Genomic DNA, 27,941 nt, shown 5'->3' with positions numbered 1-27,941 from the left:
CAACTTAAGCCTGGAAATCGAATCCTGGACTGCCAGGATGGCAGGAGATTCTAAAAAACAATTTCCAATATACATCTGTGTGAATGGAATTTTGTAAAAGTAACAATTACCTTAGTAGTTAGTGAACGATTAAATTATAAAATTATACACAATTATACAACTTTGAATAATTTTCAATTAATATTTTATTATGTATTCAATCATGATGCTTAAAAAAGGAAGGAATAATTTAATTGCCAATAATTGGTTGTAATATTGTATATGCAATTTCATAATATAGAGACATCTCACGCTATATACATCTATCCATCCATCTATCTATCTATCTATCTATCTATCTATCTATCTATCTATCTATCTGCAAGTCTAAACATTTATCTTTTTATACACTTGTCACTAATGGGGCTGAGTGATAGAATGCTCGCCTAGTACGTACAAAGCCCTCGTTTCGATTCCTCACTACTGTGTGCATAGGAAAATCCAGACGTTGTGCTGTCGCTCAAACAGTTGAGCACTAACTTTGAGCATAAAAGATTAGGGACTGTGTCTAGACCCTTCCTCAAGACCCATGACTGGCACCAAAACAAAAAATAAAAAGGAAAATATAGAATGTTCTGACTGCAGCTATATAAGAATAGGGCTGCAAATACCTCATCACAGAGCAAGGAGGGAGTCTAGTGCTGACAGCTGCCGTCTAACCTGACTTAGCCAGAGGTGAACCACTGCAACCCATCTCCACAGAACCGGATGCTGCTGGCTTACTTACCCCTGTCATCCAAGATACTCAGGGACTGAGATCTGACACTGGTGGGTTTAAAACCAGGCCCTGTAAGGAGGTCTGTGAAACTCTGAGCTGTGGCTCAAAGTGGTAGAGCTCTAGTCTTGAGCAAAAAATCTTAGGACAGTACCCCCAAACTGTCAGTGGAATTCCATGGCTGATGCCCTCCCTCCAAAACCCCATCCCTCTAAAATCTAAATTTGGACTGTTTGTGAGGTGTTTCTGAAAGAATTGTGATACTGATGAAAGCACCTTAATTTAATGACAGCATGTGGGATACAGCTATGTGATCAGTCCTTCATGAGATGTTGTGTGTTGAGTCATTCACGTGGTGCAATTTTTCATCTGGTTCTTGTAAGAGCTCCACAAGTAAGATGATGATTTGCCCCTGTCAGGGCCAAAATTATGTATGTACCTATCTCTAGTGAGTTGTCTCCTGCAGACAATTTTTTTGGCTTAAGTTTCTCAGTCATGAACCTTGAACGCAGGACCTAGCCACTGACACTTACCTGTTGGGATCATGGCTAGTGCCCTACCATGTGAAGCCAAGGAAAACCATGCAACAGAGTGTTAGGGTCTAGGCGTATAGTAGCTAAGGACTGTCATCCTGCCTACTCAGGAAGCTGAGATCTGACGATCTGTGTTCAAAACTATCCCAGACACAAATGGTCCCATGAGACTTTTATCTCCTATTCACCATTTAGAAACTTGAAGTGGAAGCCTCGCGCCTGTCATACAAGCTACTCAGGTGGCAGAGAGCTGAGGATCACGGGTCCAAAACCAGCCTGGGCAGAAAATTCCTTGAGATGCTTCTCTCCATTGACCCACCAAAAACCAAAAGAGGTGCTGTAGCTCAAGCAATTGGCTTTAGCTGAAGAGCTCAAGGACAGCACCCAGGCCTAGATTTCAATTCTTCCAACTTCCAAGAAAAGAAAGAAAGAAACCTGCAGTGGCGTACTGAGAATGTGTCTTATGGGTAGAGTGTTTTGCATGTATGAATCCCTGGGTTTGATTCCTTAGTACCGTATCACTAGAAAAACGCCTGAAGTGGCTGTGTGGCTCAAGTGGTAGAATGCTATCCTTGTACAGGAGAAACTCAAGTACTGTGCTCAGGTTCTGAGTTCAAGCTCCAGGACAAGTGAATAAACACACATACATGTACACACACACACACACACACACACACTGATGCCAGAAGTGAAGCTGTGACACCAAATGGTAAAGCACTGAGCTTCTGTTCTGAGCTCATGGTAAGCACCCAGGTCCTGTGTTCAACCCTGAAACACAGCCACCCAGGGCCCAACTAGGAGAGGTCAAAGGTTTCAAAACCTGATGAGCTTCACCAGCCCTAGATGACAGGAAGCAGTGTGATATTACACATGTGCTTAGGTTTAGCAAGCTTCCAGAAACCTAGGGAGGCACCATTGCCAATAATGAGTCAATTCATTAGGTCCAGCTACCTAGGTGTCTGCCAGAAGGACCCTTGAATTAAATGTAGCAGGTTATTTTAAAACTAGAACATAGTCTAACAAAGATAGGATAAGTGCAGGGAACTTGGCTTATCATGGGATGTGGCACAAATAAAGACTTCCTGTCAAAACAGCACTGGAGAGAGAGATAGCTTGGGGGTACAAAGAGGCCTTTTTCTCCTGGCCTTCAGAGCCAGCCCACACTCCTCCTCACTAATTGGCCTCGATGGAGTTTTTTGTTACACAGCAGTACAGGAGTGAGGGCTTTTGTCTGCCTGTTCCAACAATGAGGCAGACTTCCTCCAGCAGTCCCTGGTGAGGAGAAAACCTCAGGATAAAATGGGAACAGCAAAGGGAGCCCCGGAACATGCACTGTCTTGAAAGCACTTTCTGTGTTATGAAATCATTCTATTCAAAGCAAATTTCCTAGCTGGATGCCTTTCATCATAGGGACTCTGGACCTTCACTGATAGAAATATATGCATACATACATGGGGACACATAGAGTTACTGGCTATTTTTTTGGCTGTGGCGGGGGTTGTACTATGAGCCTAGGCACTGTCCCTGAGCTACTTTTGCTCAAGGATAGTGTTCTGCCCTTGAGCCATAGCCCCACTCATGGAGATTTTGTATTCCTGTGATCCCTCAGAAATGAGAATGTGGTGGACTTTCCTGTCCTGGCTGAATTCAAACCGGCATTCCCTACCTCTCAGCCTCCTGAAGTGCTAGGAATACAGGCAGGATCTGCTGACACCTGAGTTTCTTTCTTCTCATACTTTTCTTTCATCGTGACAATCTGAAATCTTCACAGTGTCATTCTAATGGTTTGCATTTCAAAGTAAACTACCCAGGTCTGTAGTTCAAATGCCAGGACTGCCACATACAAATGGCAGGAGATCTTGAGAAAATCATTCCTATCTATAGGAATGCTTACTGTAATGTTATAAAAGTAACTATTAAATTTGCAGTTATTTCATGATTCTCTTATAGAATGCAACACAAAAACTATTGGATTATGTCTTCCATTCTTGAACAATGGTATGATTCTCCTAATTAAGGAATAGTGACTACTTTTACATTAATGCTTTAATAAGTATTCAGCCATGATATTTCATTAAGTGGAAGCATAATTCAATAACTAATAATTAATAATATATATAATTTAATATCCTTACATTGTCTCTCTCTCATATATATAGCTAAAGACACATCTGCCTGTCTGTCTATCTATCTATTTATCTGTCTGTCTGTCTATCTATCTATCTATCTATCTATCTATCTATCTATCTATCTATCTATCTATCTATCTATCTATCTATCTATCTATCTATCCACCAATGCTATTGCTTCATCGAAGGTCCTCAGAACTGACAGGCAGCTCAGTTTGCCAAAGGCCTTTCTTTTACAACTGACCCATTCATGAATTGGGCACTGTGGGCTGTGAGTTCAAGTCCCAGCATGGCCAAAAGTTTATATGTGGAGTCAGAAGCCAATTTTGACACATTTATTTCCCTTCTTGGTGAAAGTCCTGGGTCTAATCCATATGCAAATAAATCCATGTGATAAGATGTAATAAATGAAATAAATGTTATATATGTAAGGATACTAAATAAAATAAATAAAAATAAATAAGGGTAACAAATGTCATATGGAGTAAACCCATGTACGTAAATAGATCTCATGTTTGAATATTATTTTTAACAATGCTGGGGCTTGAATTCCGTCCCTGGAAACTGGTCTGAAATTCTTGTCTTCCACCACGGTGAGTTTCCCCTTCCCCACAGTGCCAGAGAGTTAATCATACCCTGAATTGAAATCACAGGCCTGCCAGAAAAATGGTGCAAATTCCAAGCCTGGGTCTTAATTTTTTTTGACCAGGATCATGGACTGTCTTGAAAGCACTCTCTGTTCTATGACATCATTCTATTCAAAGCAAATATCTTAGTTGTTTGCCTTTCTTCATAACAACTGTATGTTCACCGATAGAAATACATGCATACATACATAGACACATGGAGTTACTGGCTCTTTTTTATTTTTGGTGCAGGTCCTGAGACTTGAACTATGAGCCTAGACATTGTGCCTGAGATCCTTTTACACAAGGTAGCACTTTATTATGCCTTAATCCATGATACATCATTAAATTGAGGCATAATTTAATACCTAATACCTAGTAATTTAACAATAATTTAATACCTAATAATTATTAGTAATATATTACATGTAATTTAATAATATACAGACATCTCACATTCTATCAATATATTTATATGTTTAAATATACAGGGGAATATATATATATATATGTATATATATATATATATATATATATATATATACATCTCTCTCTAAATTTATACATATATATATTTATTTGCAGCAATTTACAAATCTACTTATTTATATATTGGCCACTCCTGGGGCTAGAACTCAGGTCCTGGGAACTGCCTGGCAGTGAATTTGTTTGAGACTGCTGTGCTTACAATGACACCTTGATTAATTGGGCATTCCATGCCCTGAGTTCAAATCCCAGCAGTGCCGAAGACAATAGGTGAGTAAGAAGCCAATATGGTCCTGTTTTCCTTTGTGTGGAAATATTGTGTCCTAGGTACAATATGTAATATCTATGCAAATACATATATAGGATACACATTATACATGTATATAAATATTATTTTTGCCTGTTCTGGGGCTGAAATTCACACCCTGGGAAATGCTCCTGAATTTTTTTCTTCCAGGAGGTTAGCTTCCACTTCACCCACAGCAAAATAGAGTTACCCAGTCCCTGAGTTCAAATCCCAGGTCTGGCAGATAAAATGGCCCAAATTCCTAGCCAGGACCTTAACTTTATTGGTGGTGCAGGCATGGGGCTTGAATTCAGGTCATCACAACTCTGCCTCAGCCTTGATTACCCTAGGCTGCGGTGCAGCTTTTACACCCACAGATGATCCAGGGATCCTAGGACCAGAGTTCAACTCCCAGCTTTGGCAAAAAAAAACAAACCAAGCAAGATGGAAGAGGAAAAACCAGGAAGTTTTACACAACAGTTTTACCTTTGTTTCCTTAGCACTGTGACCATCCCGGGTCTTAATGACTTGGCTTGAAAACTGTACAAGACCTTGCATGGTCGAAGGCTGGTGGGCTGTCAGTGAAGCCTGAGCCCAACCTAGAAACCTAGGCCCTGAGTTCGATCCTGGGACTGCCACCTACAGGGCTGAAGATCCTAGAGAACTCGTTCCTATCTATAGGAACAATAATAGAATGTTTGTAATGTACTAATTAAATTACTAATTAGCTAGTCATTCTAGTATAAGATTGTATGAAATAAATATAGGTCATTGATTAATTTAATTAATACTTTATTAAGTTTCCTACCGTGATTAATTAATGGAGGCATAATTTTAGACTAAATAATTGGTAGTAATAGAGTATATAAAAATAAGATATGGGCATCACACTTTATATAGAATTATACATTAGAATCTACATAAATGTCTATCTGTCTCTGTATAAATTTATTTATAGATACATATACATATGTAAATACACACACACACACACACACACACACACACACACACACACACACACACACTTGAATCTACACATCTATCTGTTTATATATTGACCACTCCTAGGGCTTGATCTCAGGTCTTCAAATTTGCCCTACATCTTCATTTGAATCAGACTGGTGTGCTAACATTGACCCATTCATGAAGTGAGCCTTCTAGGCCCGAAGTTCAAATCACAGAACTGCCCAAAACTTAATCCTGGTGGAAGAAGCCAATTGTCCCACTTGTTTTCCTTATCAGTGAAAGTCTGGGTCTAAGGAATGATGTATAATACATAAGCAAATCTGTGTCCTATGTAATAGGATGTAAAAAATGTTATACATGTAATCATACTCTCTAAAATATATAATAAATAAATAAAACACAAAATAAAATGAATAACTACACTAACTGCCATATGCAGTAAACATGTGTATGTAAATATAAATCATGTATTTAAAATGTATACGAATATTATTTTTTGGAGTGGTAGGGCTTGAATTCAGCCCCTGGGATCAGGCCTGAATTTCTTGACTTCCAGCTCGGTGAGCTTCCCCTTCCCCCACATTGCTGCAGATTGACCAAAACCCTGAGTTCAAATCCCAGGCCTGGCAGAAAAATGGCCTGAATTCCAAGCCAAGGAGCTTCATAATTTTTAAAATATTTTTAATGTATGTCTGTATCTGTCTGTCTGTATGTGTGTGTATATTTTTATTTTGTCAAGGACAGGGCTTGAACTCAGGGCATGGCAATTCTGCCTCAGCTTTGATCACTCTACACTGGGTTGCAGCCACTGGACACACAGCCGAACCTGGGTCCCCAAAGGCTGACAAGAAAAAAAAACCACCCGGCAACATTTTTCTTTTCAAGGTGATCATCCTGGGTCTGAATGACACAGCTGAAAAGTGTTTGTAACCTGGCATTACTGAAGTCTGATGGTCTTCCAGGGAAGCCATAGGCCAACATGGCAAAATAGGCTCTGTGTTCGAAGCCCAGTCCTGACCCTTACCAATGGAGGGAGATCCTAAGAGTCTCGTTCCTATTCACAGGAATACCGATGGAAATTAATGTCAAGGTTGAATTTGTTGTTCTGAATGATACTACTATAAAATTAGAGACTGATTTTAGGAGGCTGATGGATTTTAATGAATATTTTTTGACACATTAAGAGAATACTATTAATTATATGGATGCAATAGTTTAGGGACTGTGGTTAATTTAATTAATTATTCATTAAGTATGAAAACAATAATATTAATTACATGGAGGCATAATAATTACCCCAAAATTGGTAGGAATGTAGCCTATATAACTAAATAATGTATCGACATCTTTGGCACTCTATAAATATCTATATCTATTTGTGTACTACCTTCTGCATGTCAGTTTGTTCTTATTTTGTCAACCCTTGGGGCTTAATTTCAGGCACTGGGAACTGCTTGTCAGCTCCATATGCCACAGGCTGGTGTGTTGACACTCACCCATTCATGATTTGGGCTTTGTGGCTGTGAGTTCAGATGCCAGCACTCACAAAAATTGAATTGTGCAGTAAGAAGCCCATGGTGACATGTTTTCCTTTTCTGTAAAAGTCCTGGGTGTCAGGTATGAAGTTTCATACATAGGCATATCTATATCCTATGTAATAAATGCTGTAAATATTCCATGCATAATAGCAGTCGATAAAATAAATTGCAAATGAATAAAACAAAAATACAAAATTAATAACTACACTAAGCACAATTTGGAGTCAACATATGGGGCAGGGTGTCAGGGACTGGGGACCGCCTGGCAGCTGATTTGGCTAGAGGCTGCTGTGCTGGCAGTAATCCATTCATGAAATGAGCCTTTTAGGCCGTGAGTTTAGATTCCAGCACTGCCAAAAATGTAATCTTGGAGTGAGAAGCCGAGTGTGACACATGATTTCCTTTTCTGTGAAAGTGCTCAGTGTTAGGTAGGATGTTTAATTTGTGTGCAAATCTATAAGCTATGTAATAGGATGTAATAAAGATAAAAATGTCATAGGTGGAAGAATTGTCACTAGGATAAACATTGAATTAGTAGTGAATCATTCTAGGATAAAATTAGACACAATAAGTATAGGAAGTACATTAAGTTTAATTAATATTTTATTAAGCATTAACAGAATAAAAATTACATGGAGACATAATTAAATACCTAATAATTGGTAGTAACACATGATGCATAATTCAATAATATATAGACATCTGTCTCATTCTATGAAATATTAATTATATGTATGGATATATGTACATATATGATAAACAATACTGATATTGAGTAATTATTAATTGATGCTTTATTAATTGTTAACTGGGACACATCATTAAATGGAGATATAATTTAATACCTAAGAATTGGTACTAATATTATCTATAATTTAATAATATGCAGACATCTCTCTTTTTGTGTCTACAATATTTATATACAGAAATCTCTATCTGTTTATACCTTGTTCACTCCTGGGGCTTGGTGGTTCAGTGCTCACCTAGTAATCATGAAGCCCTGTGTTCAATTCCTCAGTGCCACATAAATAGAAAAACAGGAAGTTCTGCTATCTTTCAACCAATTGAGTGCTAGCCTTGAGCACAAATGCTTAGGGAGAGTTTATAAGCTCTTACTCAAGCCCCAGGACTGCCACCAAAAAAGGGTAGGATGTTCTAACTGCAATTATAGAAGGACATAACTTCAAATACCTCATTACAGAGCAAGCTAGGTGTGTGATGCTTACAGCTGCCACCTAACCTGACTTAGGCACATGTAAACCACTGCAACCCAGCTCCATGGGTTACACATGTCATCCTGGCTTATGCCTGTCATCTTAGCTGCTCGGGGTGTTTAAACCCCAGTCCTGGCAGGATGTCTATGAGACTCTTCAAAATATGATGGCTCCAAGTCATAGAGCTCTAGCCTTGAGCAAATATCATTAGAACAGTATCCCCATGCTTTCAGTTCAAGCCCCATGTCTACCTCCCCCAAGTAAAAAACCACCCCATTAAACCATTAGATATGAACTTGTATGGTTTGTGAAATTTTCCTTAAAGAACGGTGATATTGATGAAATCACCCTAATTTTAATGACAGCTTGTGGAACAGAGCTATGTGCTGAGTCTTCACAGGGTGCAGTGTGCTGAGTCCTGCATTGGGTGCTAAGTCTTTCACAAGATGCTGTGTGCTGAGTCCTGCAAAGAGTGACATGTACTGTGTCCTTCACAGGGTGCATTCTTACATCGTGCCCTTGTAAGGGATCCACAACTGAGATGATTACGCAGACAAGAATATTGAGGCTCAGATATGCTCCCATGGCAAGTACAAAATTATGTATTACTGAAGACTAGTGAGTTGTCTTCTGCGGACAAATGTTTTCTTTTTTTCTGTCATGAACCTTGAACTCGGGTTCTAGGTGCTGACCCTTACCTCTAGGGCTCATGGCTAGCACTTCACCACTTGGAACCATGGACCCCCTTGCAGCAGAAGCCAAGCCCAAGGGGTCAGTAGCTGGTCTGTCATCCCGCCTTCTCAGGAACCTGAAATCTGAAGATCTGGGTTCCAAAATATCCCAGACACAAAAGGTCCCATGAGACTATTATCTACAATTCACCACTAAGAACTTGAAGTGGAAGCAGGGTGCTTTCCTCATGCTGGTAATCCTAGCTACTCAGGCGAATGAGATCTGAGGATCAAGGTTCAAATCAAGCCTGGGCAGGAAAATCTTTGAGACACTTAGCTCCAATGAACCACCAGAAAACCTGAAGTGGTAGAACACAAGACTTGAGCTGAAGACCTCAAGAAAAGCACCCAGGCCCAGACTTCAACTCCTACAACTGACAACAACAACAACAAAAGACAGAACACACTAACAACCTGAGGTAGAGGCCTGGGAAAGTGCATTAGGGATAGAGTGTTTTGCATCTATGAAACCATAGGCTTGATTTCTCAGGACCATATCATTAGGAAAAACCCTGAAGTGGCTCTGTGGCTCCAGTGGGAGAAGGCTATCCTACAAGAGAAACTAGGTACAGTGCTCAGGTGCTGAGTTCAAGCTCCAGGACTCATGTATGTGTGTGCGTGCACACCCCCCCACCCCCCCCCACCCCCCCCACACAAACACACACACTCACAGACCAGAAGAGATGTTGTTACACAAAATGGTAAAGTACTGGGTTTCTGCACTGTGCTCCTGCTCAGCACAAAGGCCTTGTGATCAAAACCTAGCCACCCAGGGCCCAACAAGGAGAGGTCAAAGGTTTCAAAACCTGATGAGCTTCACCAGCCCTAGATGACAGGAAGCTTTGTGATATCCAACATGTATTTGGATTTCCCAAACCTAGGAGAGGCATCATAGGCCCATCATTGCTCCAATGAAACATTTCATTAGATTCAGTGCCCTAGTTGTCTGCCAGAAGTACTCCTGAATTATATTGAGCACTTTATCTGAACACAAAAACATAGTCTCACAAAAGCAGGATAAGTGCACATAACTTTATCTGCCATGGAAAGTGACACAAATGAAAACTTGTTGTTAAAACAGAGCACTGGGGAGAGAGATAGCTTGGGGTACAAAGAGACCCTTTTCTCCTGACCTTCAGAGCACGCCCACATTCATCCTCACTAACTGGCTCAGGTGGAATTGTTTGTTACCAAGCTGTACAGGAGTGAGGTCTTTTGTCTGCCTGTCCACACAATGTGAGAAACTTCTTCCAGCAGGCCTGGGATGCAGAGAAACCCTCAGGTTACACTGGGAACAGTGATGAGTTCCCTGGAACATGCACTGTCTTGAAAGAAGTCTCTGTGTTATGAAATTATTGTATTGAATACAAATTTCCTAACTTGGTGCCATTCATCATAGCTATTCTATAGCTTCACCTATAGGAATACATCCATACATAGACAATGACATGGAAGTACAGACTCTTTTTGAGGGGGCAGGTCCTGAGGTTGAACTATGAGCCTAGGCATTGTCCCTGAGCTCCTTTTGCTCAAGGGTAGTACATGAAGCTTGAGTCATAGCCTCAATTCTGTTTTTTTTGTGATCTCTTAGAAGTAACAGTGTCATAGACTTTCCTACACTGGCTGGATTCAAGCTAAGATTCTCTCCATCTCAGCATCCTAAGGAGGTGGGATTACAATCAGCAGCTACTGACATCTTCTTTCCTTTCTTATTCATTTTTTAATCTGGACAATCTGACTTTTTAGCAGGGTCATTCCAATGGTTTGAATTTATAAGTAAACTACCCAATGTTTATTATAGTTGCTTTCTCTCCTCATCTTCTTCTCTGGTCACAGGTTTGAGGCCAAACGTGAGAAATGAGTGTCATAGTATTTTGGAGCAAATATCCACAGGATATGCCAATTCTGTCACTTAGCATTGAGCTAGAATTTACTGTCTCAGGATGAGAGGACCGAAACCTGGAGTGATCCTCATACTGTCTGCATTGCTCCTTTTGCCTATAAAATGATCTAATCATTATGAGTGTTTTGTGTCTCCAACTTTAAGTATCTAGAACACACTAGAGGCATCTTCCTGTTTCTGTTTTTCTGTAGTACCTCTCGAGATTTAGACTAAGGATTTGTGTGAAGCGGCTCCTCTGCGAATCCCTGAGAAAAGCCACTTGAAGCCTCTTCAGGAGATCGCCATTCAAAGCCAGCTGAGCAGGAAACTCGGTGAGACTCTTACTACAATAAACCACCAGTGAACCAGAAGTGGAGCAGTGGCCCAGAGGGTAGAGCTCCAGCTTTGAGAGAGAAAGCTGAGCAGGACGTACAAGCCAGACCATGCAGGAAAACCTGGGAGTTGATTATGTCCAATTAACGACCAGATAGCTCTTCAATTACTTTCTGTTGGCATGTTGCATGGGCCTAGGTGAGAAATCTTGCCCCTGTTATCTGATGATACAGGTAACTGGAACCTGAGATCCTAGGACCCATGGGTCCTACAGAAGAGAAGTATTTTTTAGACATCATATCAGCAAAATTTGGGCATAATCACTGGAGTGCTTCAGAAATATGGAGAAAAACAGTTTGGGACCAACGAGTTAAAACAATAAACAGAGCAGCAGAATAAAATCCCATATAGATTAGAGGAAAACAACACTCATTTTTTGCTATGTGAATTCAGAAGGCCATGTACACTTAGAAGGTATCACAAGTTTGTACCTAAAATATTGCATTGATACATTTTATATTCTGATATATATTCTAAACCTAATTATTTATATTCTAATTGTATTGATTGGAATAAATATCAATTTATTTGTCAAATTATCAAATAATTCTAGTAACTTTCATAGTGTGAAATATAAAATCATCACATATAAATGTAAAATATATAACTATATATAATATAATGAAAAGGCTCATGTTTTGCATTTTTCTGTTGTGGTTAGGGTATCAAAGGCAACTCTGTTTTAAAGTATTATTCCATTATCTCTACCTCAGTGTTTGTTAGAGTTAAACCTAAAGCTTTACCATTTGTAGATTTACAGCCTGGATGCAAGAGGAAACACTGTGGTTAAAACATTAGCAATTTAGGGAGGTTGAGCTTTTCTTCATGTGTCTATTGGCCATTCTTCTTTCTTCTTCAAAGAAGTTTCTCTTTAAGTCTTTAGCCCACTTATTTATTAGACAGTTGTTTCTTTGAGTATTTGTTGTTGGGGATTTAATTTTTTGAGTTCCAAGTATATTTTAGATATGAGACCCGTGTCCGTTATATGGCTAGTGAAGATCTTCTCACAATCCGTGGGCTTTCTATTGATCTTGCTAGCTATGTCCTTTGCAATGCGGAAGCTCTGCAACTTCATGCAATCCCATTTGTCCAACCTTTCTTTGATTTGTTGTGTTTCCGGGTCTCTATTAAGAAAATTTCGGCCTGCGCCAAGGAGACCTAGGGTTTCTCCAATTCCATCCTGTAATGTTTTCAGAGTGTCTGCTTTGACTCCGAAGTCTTTGATCCATTTGGAGTTGATTCTGGTGTAGGGTGATAATGCAAATCAAGACAACATTGAGATACCACCTCACCCCAGTTAGAATGGCAAAAATGGAAAACTCTAATAACAACAGATGCTGGAGGGGATGTGGACAGAAAAGAATCTTACTGCATTGTTGGTGGGAGTGTAAACCTGTACAACCACTCCTCAAAAAACTTCACATTCAGCTACCCTATGACCCAGCAATCCCACTTTTGGGCATTTACCCAAATGTTTACAAACAAGAACACACTATAGCTCTCAGCACACCTATGTTTATTGCAGAATTATTTATCATAGCTAAGATATGGAACCAATCCAGATGCCCCTCTGTACATGAATGGATCAAGAAAATGTGGTATATATACACAATGGAATTCTATGCCTCCATCAGAAAGAATGGCATTACCCCATTTGTTAGGAAATGGAAAGACTTGGAAAAAATTATATTAAGTGAAGTAAGCCAGGCCCAAAGAAACCTAGGTCCCATGGTTTCTCTTATTTGCAATATCTAGTATATGTATGAGTCAAGCAGAAAAGGTCAGATAATGTGATGTTAGGAAAATGAATCCTTAGATATGTATTTAAATGTTTTTTTTCTTTCATGCATTTGTTTCTAACGCACTTATAAGATTATCTTTTTGTTGCTTTGTATGTCCCTCCCCCAGATTATAACCCCTGCTTTCACTATATTTGATGTCGGTATAATTTGTGAAGGAGAAAGGGAAAAACAAGTCGTTTAAGGATACAGGTGGACCTGTTGCAACAATGAGAAGTACAAGTTGTCATGTCAAAAACGAGCTTTACAACATTGGTTGGGAGGTGGATTGGGTGGGGGTCGGGGGGAGGCTGGGAAGGGATGTGAAGGGTAACAAAGGAGGAGGTTGCAATACTTGATAAAAAATGTACTCATTATCTTGCCCATGTAATGTTACCCCTCTGTACATTTTGTTCACAATAAAAATAAAAATAAAAATAAAAATAATAATAAAAAACATTACCAATTTAAGACCTAATATTGAAGAGAAATATATGGACTTCTCTTGCAACTATGAAAATATTTGGTGATAAAATGGCAGTAGTGTATGTTCCTGCCTTTTTGGAAGGTAGACAGGCCAAGACATTAGGTAATCATGAATATGAACAATTTTTCACTTTCTTGGTTTTAGCTACATTTGAAATGGTAGGTATCATAAACAATCATATTTTGATAAAATGCCTTCTAGTATGAACAGTTCTGGCTGAACTGTTCATCTCTCTATGATCCCTTGTAACTAAGATTAGATTTGTTCCACTAATACAATCTATGCTGTCAGAGTAGGATATTCTGGTTGGTCTATTCCTACATGGAAGAAGGGTAAAGGGTCAGGTAGACATTTGTGCCAGTAAGACCTCATTTGGGAAAATCTCAGCTGCATATGTTTAGAAGTAGCTCTTAAACAAGGCTTACTTTGAATCCATTGGCTCCACAGATCTAACACAGTTGGATAAATAAGTACTTGAAAAAGCCGTCTCCTTTGGACTTAGCTATTAATACTTGAAAGTTTGATCAAATTCTAAGTGAAAAAGACTTAAAATAGTCATTGACAAAAAAATTGCAAATGTGAGCAATCAACTGTACAACATATTTTTTTCAACTATTCACAGAATTTTAGGGAAATAAGATTAATAGCATTTTTAGGAACAATAAGGTTTCCTTGTTACAAATAGGCACCTAAGCATATAAGCCTGTATAAATATTTCATCATTAACTACTAAAATTTACAGGATACTACATTCTTCAGCAGCTTGTATACCAAAATTACAACAATACAGAGATTAACATGGCACTTGTACAAGGATGATATGAAAATTCGTGAAGTATTCAAAATTTTTCATTCTTCAGATGCAAGAAATGAAAAACAGCTATTAAAAAGTTGATTACAAAATTACAAGTGTAACAATACACCTAATTCATATAATTAAAAGTTACTTTGACATCAGTGTATTAAATTTTCACCTTAGAAAGGCCTTTACATAGCATAACCTTTACACAACTTTTGAAATTAGACAACATTGTTGTTTTATCCCAAAGAAATATAATACTAAAAGGACCTAGGGGAAAAAAAAGGAATCTTAAACTGTTTCTGTATGGAATGCAATCTGAAAGGACACATTAATGAAACTATATGTTATAAAACAATGTAGAATTCAATGTATTATATCTAGGAGAGAATAAAATAGATTATGGACACTATACAAACATAGAATATAGAATATTTTAAAATATACTTTTTCAGACAAACACCGGAAATATCTTTAGTTTCTATACTACTCATTTCAACAGATAAGTTAAAATTATTTCCGATCAACAAAATCACAAACTCTGCATAAATCATTATAGATGTATACAAAAACTCTTGAATACATTTTGACATCAAAAGCAGACAATTCACTTTGAAGAACTCCACAGAATCCATGAATTGTTACTATAAAATATTGTTTTTATTTGGATTGTGAAAATATGTTGTATTGACAAAAAGGAATTAATGACATTTTTGAAATTTAAGAAAATTAACCGAATCATTAGGATTTAGGAGAACAATTTGTACAGCCTTCCACAACTTCAAAGAGGTAGTGATACATACTTATCCTTTTGGTAATATCAAATGCAGTTTCTTCCAAGTGGTTCTTCAGACCTGGTTTGACATATTGGTTCAACAGTTCCAGTGTATTTTTGCTATCTCAATTACCAGCAGCAAGATGCAAGGGGGTCAAAAAGCATTTAATTTGGGCATTGGTATCTGCATCATGAAGAAGAAAGAAGCCACTCTGGTATTATTACACGTATATGCACTGTGCAGGGGTGTCCAGCCATCTACAGTTATTGCATGTGCCCCTTGAGCCACCAACTCACGGACAATGTCTAAGTGTCCACTGTAGGCTTCCCGATGAAGAGGGGTATACTCATTGTCATCCCTAGTATTCACATGAGTAGCCTTTTTGGAAAGTATTCTCTGCACTGTAGTAAGCTGGTTATTTTCAGCAGCCCAAAGAAGAAATTTGCTTGGACCCTTCTCCATTTTTTTTCTTGCAATTTTTATCATTCCTCACATTTTCATCTTGTTCCTCATCTTCATTAGAATTGCCTAACCAGATACATTGAGTGCCAGTGGAAATGAGGTGTCCATGTATTTCCCTAATAGTTCATGTTGGTTGACCTGGTCAGAAATATCTGGTGAATTCTCTGCCTATGTTTTTTCACCATGATTTATTTTCTTTTTCCATTTTTACTATTCGAAATTATTCTAACTGGAGATTAGGGAATAAATGGAGAGCAGAGGAAAGATGTTCCTCCATATTCAAAGGTACAGACTGAAAATGAGGACCAGTGGTGTCCTCATGTGCAACTTATTCTAGGAATGAGAAAATGTGAAATAATGCCTCCTATATAAATGATTTGGGAAATGGCAGTGCAGAAAGTGAAATGATGCAACCCAAAATATAAAACAATATAAATTATAATTATGGAGCAATCATATTATCTATGAGAGCCATGAAAGACAGAGATGAGCTATCCACAAAATCCATGCCTCTGATCAATTTATAGAACAAGCAGAAATTTTTTTTTAAAAAAAGATGGAAATAGAATTTATGTATTTACTTGAAATTAGTAAATACCTTTTTAATAGCCTACATAAGAATCTAAATCCTTGATAGCACTAGTAACAGATCTGACTGAAATCAGTTGAATCACACTTTTCCTGTACAATGAAGGAATAGGTACAGGCTAGGAAAGCAGCTAGAAAAGGCAGGCTGATTGTATCTGTGAGAAAACTTTGTGGAAACTGGTATTGAGGATTACTTACTGGTGACCCACTTGCACTGGAAGCATGATTCTGACCTCTTGCTTGCTGATTCTGAACTATTGCTTTGATCATTATATTCTCCAAAAAGAAAAAGTCAGAATTGATAATAAAGGACTACTAATACAGTTTGACTTTTCATTAAGCATATTCAATCATCAAAATCACACGAAGACAATAGACAGGCCTATTTTTTTTAGATGAAAACAAGTGTCTTTTAAAAAACAAGGAATTTAAGTAGTCTTCCAAAGGACTTCCATTTTACTTACTGCATTATACATTTTTCCTAATGTTGAGTAACAATAAATAATGGATCTATTATAAAGCTCTTAAAGCTCGTCTGTTCAATACTGAGTTCTCTTACACTATATTATGGTATTTTTTTGTATGGTCTTAGGAAGAAATTTACTTTACTAACTTGAATTTGTGACAGGACAATATCATGACTGTACATCTTTCTTCTATACTCTCAGTTTTATATTATTATCTAAATATGTGCATTAAATAAGTATAGAGGAAAAAGTAGAAGCCACACTGGTGGATCATGGCTTTAATCCTAGCTAATCAGAAAGAAGAAATCTGAGAATTGTGGTTTGAAACCAGACCAAGAAAAAAGAGTCCATTAGATCTTGATTTGAAAGTAACCAGCAAAAGCTAGAAATGGAGCTATGGAGCTAGAAATGGAGCTATGGTACAAGCAGTGAATGCTAGCCTTGAGAAAACTAAAACAAAAAAATGACAAATTCTGAGACAGAGCCAGGCCCTGACTTCAAGCTCTAGTATTAGCATCAAACTAATTAATTAATTAATCAATTAAAATAAATTAAGTGGTCACATGTGGAGAAAATGCTCAGGGATATCACCCAGGCTCTTATTTCAAAAACTACTATCTACCGAAAAAATCTATTTAAATAATACCTGTATAAATAGAGTATTTTCATCACCCAAATGCACATCCATGCTCAGTTATTTTTGCAAGGTAACTCTGTTATGTCTGGAGTACCACATAACATTATCACTTAAGTAGAAAGCATTGAAACATGGGTTCACTGTATCTCTCTAATGGATTTTTCTCCCCACAAATACTCAAATCTTACAATTATTCCAATTCTTTGAAGTCATAGCTTTTTTCTTTAACATCCATAATATTAAAGTTTGAATATAGTGTCTTGTGTCTCCTAAATGGGTGTTCTTACCAGTTTGTCATGCCCCCAGCCCTAAATTATCCAGATTAATTTTCAGATAGAATCTGGCTTCCTACTTGTGTATGATCATGGGCTCAGTCCACTTGATGTTATTCTTCCTGGAATTTAGATTAACAGGTGTCTGGCATTGTGTACAGATCTTTATGTCCAGTCTGGGCTTTAACCACTATCCTCACAACAGTAGACTCCCATATAGTCAGGTTTTTCATAAGCTTACCATAGCTGATTTTTTAAATAAATCTTTGCATTTCCTGCAGGTTCTTGAGTACTGAATTAATTTGTGTTTTTTTTGGGTTCGTTTGTTTCATTTGAATATATGTATTCAGTGGTTCCTCATTTTTCATTTGGTTTCTTTCACTCAAGTTCTTACCTAAAGTGCTGAGAAACCAATTCTTCTTTCTCAAGATAGTCAAGCTGAACTTTATTTATTCCAAACCAATTTCAGTAATATTTAAACATCTTCATATCTAGGAATGGTACACAAATGCTTATCACTGAGAAGGGTCTTTTTATTTTCACAGCAGTCTTTGGCATTCACAGACTTATCATGAATTATACAAATATAATAAAACTCAGATGCTTGCCAGGAGGAGAAAAACCTATTACTAATTGTTTGACAGAGGCTTCCCTTCCCGTGAATGAAATACGCTGCTTGATGCAGGATTTCACAGAATCATATTGCTAGGGAGAGCCTAAAAAATCAGGTAACACTACAGAGTTGAGGGAGATTACTTGACCTCCTGAATAATTTACTTTTATGTCAAATAAAAGCAGGCTTCCAAAAAGAGAGTAGACTTTAGAGAAACATGATGAGTTGTATGTAAATAGGTGCTTAGCTGACTTTGTTGATTGGTGAACTAATACAGGGAAATAAAGTACAGCACGGTAAAAAATTAAAGAACTCTGCATTGAAATAATCATTTCTGTGTGTGTGTGCATGCACACATGTGCGTGTACACACACACGCATGTGCATTGCTCATGCATGCATTATTCATTGCTGAGGCTTGAGAGTGCCTAGACACTATCCCAAAGCTTCTGGTCAAGGACAGTGGTCTGCCACTTAAGCCACTACTCCACTTATGGTTTTTTGGAGATAATCACATGTATTGTCATGATTGGACTGGCTTTGAACAGTGGTCTTCAGATCTCAGCCTCCCGAGTAGCTAGCTAAGCTGATTCAGTCTCTGAGTAGCTTGTTAAAATGCTGCCTGTACTCTATGCTTCACTGCTGTTTTATACTTTTCCTGAGGTAATCACAAGTCTAAGTCATATATGTCTAATTGTTTAAAAATATTTACTGCTTGGCACCAGCGCTCCCAACTGTACTCTTAACTACTTAAGAGGCTTGAGAACAGAACCCAGGCCACATTTTAGTGGACTTCCTTAATCTATAACTGGGTGCATTGGATCATTTCCACCATCTTGCACTATCTAGAGACTAAAATTGGAAGGACTGCAGGATCAAGGCCAGCCATGGTAGATAGTGCAACTCTGATGCCTTTGATGATGGGAAGGCTAAAAGGACAGATCAGGTGCATGTTCTTGTGGAAAGGGAACCCCTACCCTAAAATTAACAACTGATATGATGCCTGCCTAGCAAGAACAATACACCAAGTTGAAATCCCCACCAAAATAAGTATATACCTTAACATCCAAAAACGTAGTAGCATCTGTTCTTTGCTCTAATATAATCTTTATCTGATTATCATATGATATGGCAGAATAGTTTCTTCGTTAAACTTATGATATATTTAAAAGGACCTAGAAAATTCTTCCTCTCTTCTTAAGTGCAAACGAATGGCAAATTGCCTCATTTCTTACATATTTGACTACCACTAAAAATTCGTCTAATGATTATTATAGTAATATATACTGATTTATTACTTTACTGTGTAACAGTTTTTAAACTTTTTGCTTCTCTGTTGAAGTTTAAGTATTTAAATTGTATCATCAAAATATATTCCTTGTGTACTTGGGGCAGTTCTTTACTAAGTTTTTAACCAATGGCTTCTAAGAATTTTTGTTATTGTTAAAATATTGTACAGAGGGGTTACAATTACATGGGCAAGACAATGAGTACATTTCTTATCAAGCATTGTTGCCTCCTCCTTTGTTTCCACTTCCCATCCGTCCCCATCCCCTCCTCTCCCCCCAACCCAATCCTCCGCCCCTCCACAGCCAAAGTTGTAAAGTTTGTTTTTCGACATAACCTCTTGTACATCTCATTGTTGCAATGGGCCCACCTGTATCCCTATTTAAATTATTTGTTTTATAGAATGGAAGACAGACAGCCTCTTCAGTAAATGGTGCTGGCAAAACTGGTTAACTACATGTAGAAAACTAAAGCTAGATACTTATATATCACCCTGCACCAGAATCAACTCCAAATGGATCAAAGACCTTGAACTCAAAGCAGACACTCTGAAAACATTACAGGATGGCATAGGAGAAACCCTGGGTCTCCTCGGCTCAGGCCAAAATTTTCTGAATAGAGACCCGGAAACACAACAAATCAAAGAAAGGTTGGACAAATGGGATTGTATAAGGTTGCAGAGCTTCTGCAGGGCAAATGACATAGCTAGCAAGATCAATAGAAAGCCCACGGATTGGGAGAAGATCTTTACTAGCCATACAACGGACAAGGGTCTCATATCTAAAATATACTTGGAACTCAAAAAATTAAACCACCCAACAACAAATCCTCAAAGAAACAACTGCCCAATAAGTAAGTGGGCGAAAGACCTAAAGAGAAGCTTCTCTGAAGAAGAAAGAAGGATGGCCAATAGACACATGAAGAAATGTTCAACATCCCTAGCCATAAAAGAAATGCAAATCAAAACAACATTGAGATATCACCTCACTCCAGTTAGAACAGCAAAAATCAAGAACTCTAACAACAACAGATGCTGGAGGGGATGTGGACAGAAAGGAACCTTACTTCATTGTTGGTGGGAATGTAAACTTGTTCAACCACTTTGGAAAGCAGTATGGAGGTTCCTCAAAAGACTCCATATAGAGCTCCCCAATGACCCAGCAATTCCACTTTTGGGCATTTACCCAAATGACCACAAACAAGGCCACACTAAAGCTACCAGCACAACTATGTTTATTGCAGCATTATTTACCATAGCTAAGATATGGAACCAACCCAGATGCCCCTCAGTAGATGAATGGATCAAGAAGATGTGGTATATATACACAATGGAATTCTATGCCTCCATCAGAAAGAATGACATTGCCCCATTTGTTAGGAAATGGAAAGGCTTGGAAAAAATTATATTAAGTGAAGTAAGCCAGGCCCAAAGAAACATAGGTCCCATGGTTTCCCTTATTTGCAATATCTAGTATAGGTATGAGTCAAGCGGAAAAAGTCAGAGAATGTGATGTTAGGAAAACGAACCCTCTAATATGTATTTTAATGTTTTTGTTTCACTCATGCATGTGTTTCTAACGCATTTATAATATTATTTCTTTGTTGCTTTGTATGTCCCTCCCTCACAGTGTAACCCCCGCTTTCACTATATTTGATGTCAGTATAACATGTGGAGGAGACGGGGACAAACAAGTCGTTTAAGGATTCAGGTGGACCTGTTGCAACAATGAGAAGTACAATATGTCATGTCAAAACCAGCTTTACAATGTCGGTGGGGGGGAGGGAGGGGGGGTATGATTGGGTGGGGGGGAGGGGGGAGGCTGGGAAGCGAGGTGAAGGGTAAACAAAGGAGGAGGCTGCAATGCTTGGTAAGAAATGTATGCATTTTCCTGCCCATGTAATTGTAACCCCTCTGTACAGTATGTTTTCAAATAAAAAATAAATAAATAAATAAATTATTTGTTTTTTCCCTTCCCCTCCAAAAATTATACCAACAGCAAATACAGTGAAAGCAGGGGTTATACCGTGGGGGAGGGACATATAAAACAACAAAGAAATAATGTCATAAATATGTTGGAAATAATCACATGAAAGAAAAAAAATTTGAATACTTATCTTGAGGTTCATTTCATCTAACATGAACTTATCTGACCTTTCCTTCTTGACTCAGACAAATACTAGTTATTGCAAATAAGGGAAACCATGGAACCTATGTTTCTTTGGGCCTGGCTTAATTAAGTCAATATAATTTTTTCAAGTGTTTCCATTTCCTAAAAAATGGGGCAATGTCATTTTTTCTGATGGAGGAAGAGCATTCCATCTAAGAATTCTTAATTGGTATATTCTTTGGTTTATTTTTAATTTCAATTTAATTTTATTGTCAAGGTAATTTACTTAGGGGTTACATTTTCATAAGTAAGATAATGAGTACATTCCTTATGGAAGGATCATTGTTATCCCCTCCATCGATTTTTTTGTACACTCATACAACTACTGATGCTTTTGCAATTGCTATTGATCAATGGGTACTTTTTCTTTCTTTGTTCATGCATTTTTATTATAAAATTGATATACAGAAGGTTTACATTTACTTGTCACCTAAAGAGTACACTTCATTTTATTTTCTAAATTTCAAATTTTGAACTTAATTACTTATTTTCTTTTGTTTCATTAGGGTAATTCTTTTTTCAGAGCTGTAGGATTAGTTAATTTAATTGCATGATTTTCACACATGTAAATTAATCAGACACATATATTTTGCTTTTAAAATATTTAACATGTGAATAGATAAAATTATTTTCTTAATTTTATATGGTTGGTGAATTTAAATAAATTTATTTTCTTATAGTTCTAAACATATTTTTCCAGGTAACAAATACTACCTGTATTTTCAAGAAACACATACTTTATTAAGAAAGGCTTCATTATCTGGTCACTTTTTGAAAATTTACTTTCTTGTACTTGAATTAAAAAAAGTTTGAGCTGGGCATGGTGATTTGTGGCTTCATTTTCTAGCTATAGGAGGAACTGCAAATAGGTTTGTAATTCAGGAGAGCCTGGGAAACTATGAGACCTTATTCTAAAAATATCCATAGTGAAATGATTAGAGATATAGCCATCAATAGCAAGATATGGAGCACGCACCTGGATATCATATTCTAAATCTTGAGTTAAAACACAAGTAACCTCAATCTTTTGTCAAAATAAAACGATACATGTTTCAAAATGTTTATTACTTAAAACATGTTTGCAAAGGTTCTCATGTGTTCTATTTCTTAATTTTCAATTTACTTATTCTATAAGAATCCAAGTATATTGTCTTTTATTTCTCCTAAACTTTTAAATAGTATGAGCAATATTATTATTTCATATATTAACCTTCTTTTAGTATTTGTGATAAATTCCTCGGTTTAATATAATAATATCAATATTCTAAATATGTGTACATGGTGTGTTTGTGTGTGTGTGTGTGTGTGTGTGTGTGTGTGTGTGTGTTTGTGTGTGTGTGTATGTGTGTGTGCTTTGTGTGTACTTTGTAATGATGGGGGGGTCAGATCCATGGTTTCACATATGCTAGGCCAAGATTTTTGCACTGCACTATACTGTCTAGTTGTAATGTAGTTTTAAATTATGACTTTTAAATTTTCATTACTAGTGATTTTTCAAAATTATACATGATAAAATGTGATCCATGTTCTATCCACGTTAGCAAATTTTACTGTTATTTAGAATATTTCTAATGCCTTTCCACTTTCAAACCCATGTGTTTGTTATTGATAAAGGTTTTACTTTGCTTCTTTTCTCTCTTCATTTTGCCATTAGACTTACTTATTCTTTCTCTTATTTCTTTGGAAAATAATTATCATATTCCTTTTACAATTTCTTTACATTGTAAGAGGTCTATGCAATGCTTTATTTTCTATTTTATTTTTCCAATTTTCTCTGACTCTCAGCCCACACTATTAGGTGGATTAAAAAGAAACTTGTTTCAGGACAGTTGATTATTTTCCTGCTTCTCTTCTCTGTCGTCTTTCTGTCTTTTGAAACAAAATACTAATGGCATACAGCTCCTATATGGTCCATCATTCTGTCCCCTCTCACTCTCCTCTGTAGTACAGCTCTCAAGTCATTATCATTCAGGTATATTATGCTGTAGTGTTATCTAAATTTTAACTCATTCCTAAATTAATTTTAGTGGCTTCAAGCATTCTCTAAAGACATTTTTCTATATATAATCTCTGGGGCCTTGTGTTTTCACAAGGTGCAAAATATGAGTGACTATCAAACATCTAGATAACTGTGTTATTGGATATTGGTCCACCTGCTCAATAAACTCACATGTAAGTTCAAGGAATACAGATCATTCAGAACAATCTTGTAAAATGGTGTAGCTTGAGACCTCATACTAGATTTGAATCTTATTACCATGTTTAGTAGTGAGGACAAAATAGCTCTACTATAAGAACAGACACCCAGAAGAATGTAACAGATTTATTAACAATAAATTCTTAGTTTTATGGTCAAAAGATTTTTAAAAGGATGCCATGAACTTTATCAAATAAAAATAGAATTTAAAATAGGTGTATTGGCACTGTTGCTTCTCTAGATTTAAAGAATGATCTTGGACTACTACCTTAAACATTATACAAAAATTTAAAATAAAAAATGATTATCAAACTAAATGTGAGATATAAAAACTGATAATATGTAAATGTAAAAATTCATGGCATTGGATCAGTAAAGGTTTCTAAACATTTGAAATGGAAAACGTTAGTGGCTAAAAAAAAGCAAGAATAAATGGGTTAATATCAACTGATGACCTTTCATAATTCTATGAAAAAAGTGAAAACATATCCAACGGATAGAGGGCACATATTTGTTAATGCTACAATGTTAATTCGACATTGATCTTGAGTCTTAACTACTTTTATATCTTCTAATTACATATAAATTTTTTCCTAAACAAGTTATTTCTTTAAAGAACATATGTAAATTAATGGTCAATAAGAAGAGCAAATGAATTAAACTCCTCTTTAGTATCTAAGAAAAAATAAAAATAAAACTCATTTCTATGACCATAATATAAAAGATGACAGAAAATATAGTAATGCATTTGCGGAGAAATTGATATACTCTAGATAGCAGAATGATTTGTATAATACTGCAATCAATATTGCAAGCAAGTTTTCAAGTCTTCTAAAGGTCAAAGAGAATTGTATATGATCCAGCCATTACACTTCTATGTATTAGTAAAGAGAAGTAAAAAACTTATTTGGACAGGGAATGTAGTTCATTGACAGTGCACTTGAATAGTATGTGTGAGAATCTGGAAACAATCCCCAAAACAAATTTTGAAAAGACACACTATAAAGGATATATGGAGGACAAATTCCTGTAACTTAATTTTGTATCTATTTTAATGTCTGTTCTAAAATTTGCAGCATTTGTTTTTTTATTTTATTTTATTTTATTTTTATTTTTGTGAACATACTGTACAGAGGGGTTACAATTACATGGGCAAGATAATGAGTACATTTCCTATCAAGCATTGTAGCATCCTCCTGTTTTTACCCTTCACATCCCTTCCCAGCCTCCCCCCACCCCCCACCCAATCCTTCCCCCCTCACCAAAGTTGTAAAGTTCATTTTCGACTTGACAACTTGTACTTCTCATTGCTGCAATGGGTCCACCTGTATCCTTATTTAAACGACTCGTTTTTCCCCTTCCCCTCTACAAATTATACCGACATCAAATACAGTGAAAGCAGGGGTTATACTGTGGGGGAGGGACATACAAAGCAACAATCTTATAAATGCGTTACAAACAAATGCATGAAAAAAAGATTTAATACATATCTTAGGGTTCAATAAAATTATAGCATTTCTATTTGAAGAAATGCAAGTTTGTGAAAATTAGGCTTGGAAAACCTCTGATTGTACCATTCACTTCCAAAGCATTAAAATGTATACAATAAAAGGAGATAAATATATTACATGTGAATTTCATGTCAGCAAAAAAAAAAAAAATATATATATATATATATATATATGGTTAAAAATAATTCACACAAATTGCAGAATACCTAAAAAGATGTTTTTGTTGTTGGCTAAAAATTCTTTGTAAATTACAGTTTTAAAACTGAGATGTGATTCTGTTTATTTTGTTTATTTTGGTATTTTTTTTAGTTTATACAGAGATAACTCAATCAAAAAGTGTATGTGATGACTGGAATATCTAGGAATTATGCATCACTTATAAGTAATTGATAACATTTTCTGGAAAACTTTTAGCAAATGACAGAAGACTTAAGTCTATGCATGTACATTTTACGAAAGCCATGTTACTTGCTCAATCCAATTGCTTTCCTCTTCTTTGCTAGAAAAAAGTATTCTCAAGATAAGAGCCAATAGCAGTGAAAAGAAACAAAATACACAATCATCTTGATTTATTTGTGAAAATAACAAATGAAATAAAACAATTCCAATTAAGGAACTCCAATATTAGTATCTATGAAGATGTTCCTGAATGCCAATATCCATTGAATTTTTGGAATTTTAATTTCTACTAACATATGAAAACTCGAACAAGAAAACAAATATAGTCTTAGAGCAAAACAGCCTTGGAATAATTTTCTTAATTGTTTTGAAATTACAAAAGAATTGATACCAGTAAAATGATCCTTTCCTATGGAAATATTTTAAAATGTTTATCTCTTATTATAATTCAAATAACAAACAAGAGAAATTTTATATTATCATTGCAAATATCATTTTATTACTATCATATAATAGAAAAAATGTCAAGACCCAATATATTATCATTATTTTTAATTCCTAAACATTACCTAAATATCTTAAGCAATCTAAATAGTCATGTCTATAACATAGAGGTAAATATTCTATACTTTTTTTTTTAAATAGAAGATTTTTTTATTGTGAAAATACTGTACAGAGTGGTTACAATTAAATAGGGATGCAAGTGGACCCATTGCAACAATGAGATGTACAAGTCGTTATGTCGAAAACGAACTTTATTCTATAATTGTTACTTAACATTTTGCAGGGGCATATATTCATGTTTCTTTTTTTTTTATTGTGAAAATACCGTACAGAGGGGTTGAAATTACATGGGCGAGATAATGAGTACACTTCTTAACAAGCACTGTTGCCTCCTCCTTTGTTTCCCCTTCCCATCCCTTTCCATACAACCCCCCGCCCCCCATCCAGTCTTCCCCCGATGTAGGCTAAAGAAGCATTCTCAGAAATGTTCACAGCAGTTAAAAGATGTTTTTATGAAATTAATGTGATATATGCTGTTGTTATTGTTCTTGTTCTTTTTGTTCTCGTTGTTGTTTGCAAGGCTTGAGCATTGTCCCTAAGCCTTTTTATGCTCAAAGGCAGCACTCTACAACTTGAGGCACAGAGCTAACTCCTGTTTTTGGTGGTCAATTGGAGATAAGAATCTAACAAGTACTTTTATGACTGGGATAGTTTTGAACACAATTCTAAGATATCATTACCCAGAATAGTTCGAATTATAGGCGTGAGTCAATGGCACTTGGTTTGATGTATTTTTTAAATTTTAATTATGTTTTAAGATTTTTGTTTCACTATAATGTACATCTTTCTACACATAAATTTAGGTATATGTATATATTTCTGGTGAAAAATAATCTCTAAAATCTATGCCTTTCTACATACAATATATATGTATGTGTGTGTGTGTGTGTGTGTGTGTGTGTGTGTGTGTGTGTGTGTGTATTTCTGAAGACAGACTCCCTCTAAAATTTTATGCTAATATTTTTTAACTTTTTCATTCAAAGATATACACTCTATTTTCCGAAAGTTTCTTAGAATAAAATAACTAATATTCCAATAGAATGTAGAGTTTATTACGTTCAGAGGAAGTTCAGATATACACATGATATTATAGTAAAATTTGCAGTATATTACTTGAAATAATTCTGTTCAAACTCATAAACACTTGTGTGTGGTGGTGGGGAGAGAGGAAGTTAATTCATACTGGTTAGGAATTTGCAATACTTCAAAAATCTATTCCATAATTTGTTATAAGCACATAGTCAAGCTACCTGATATGCTTTAGTTTTTTTGTCTATTTGTTCAAAATTTTAATATGGATGCATGCACAGTGGTAACATTAAAATTATTAATCAAAAAACAAATAATCGCAAAATCATAGATACATATCAGACTTTCAATAGTTAGCATTTTGATG

General features: G+C 36.3%; 1 pseudogene; it reads left to right on the top strand.

The window, feature by feature from the left end:
- Positions 1-14,556: 14,556 nt before the first annotated feature.
- Positions 14,557-14,656, top strand: LOC122097300 (annotated as a pseudogene).
- Positions 14,657-27,941: the final 13,285 nt, after the last annotated feature.

The sequence above is a fragment of the Dipodomys spectabilis genome, unplaced genomic scaffold (assembly GCF_019054845.1).
Source record: "Dipodomys spectabilis isolate Male_0828 unplaced genomic scaffold, ASM1905484v1 ptg000421l, whole genome shotgun sequence".
NCBI lineage: Eukaryota > Metazoa > Chordata > Mammalia > Rodentia > Heteromyidae > Dipodomys > Dipodomys spectabilis.
Note: the sequence above shows the minus strand (reverse complement) of the source record. Positions and strands in the feature narration are given on the sequence as shown.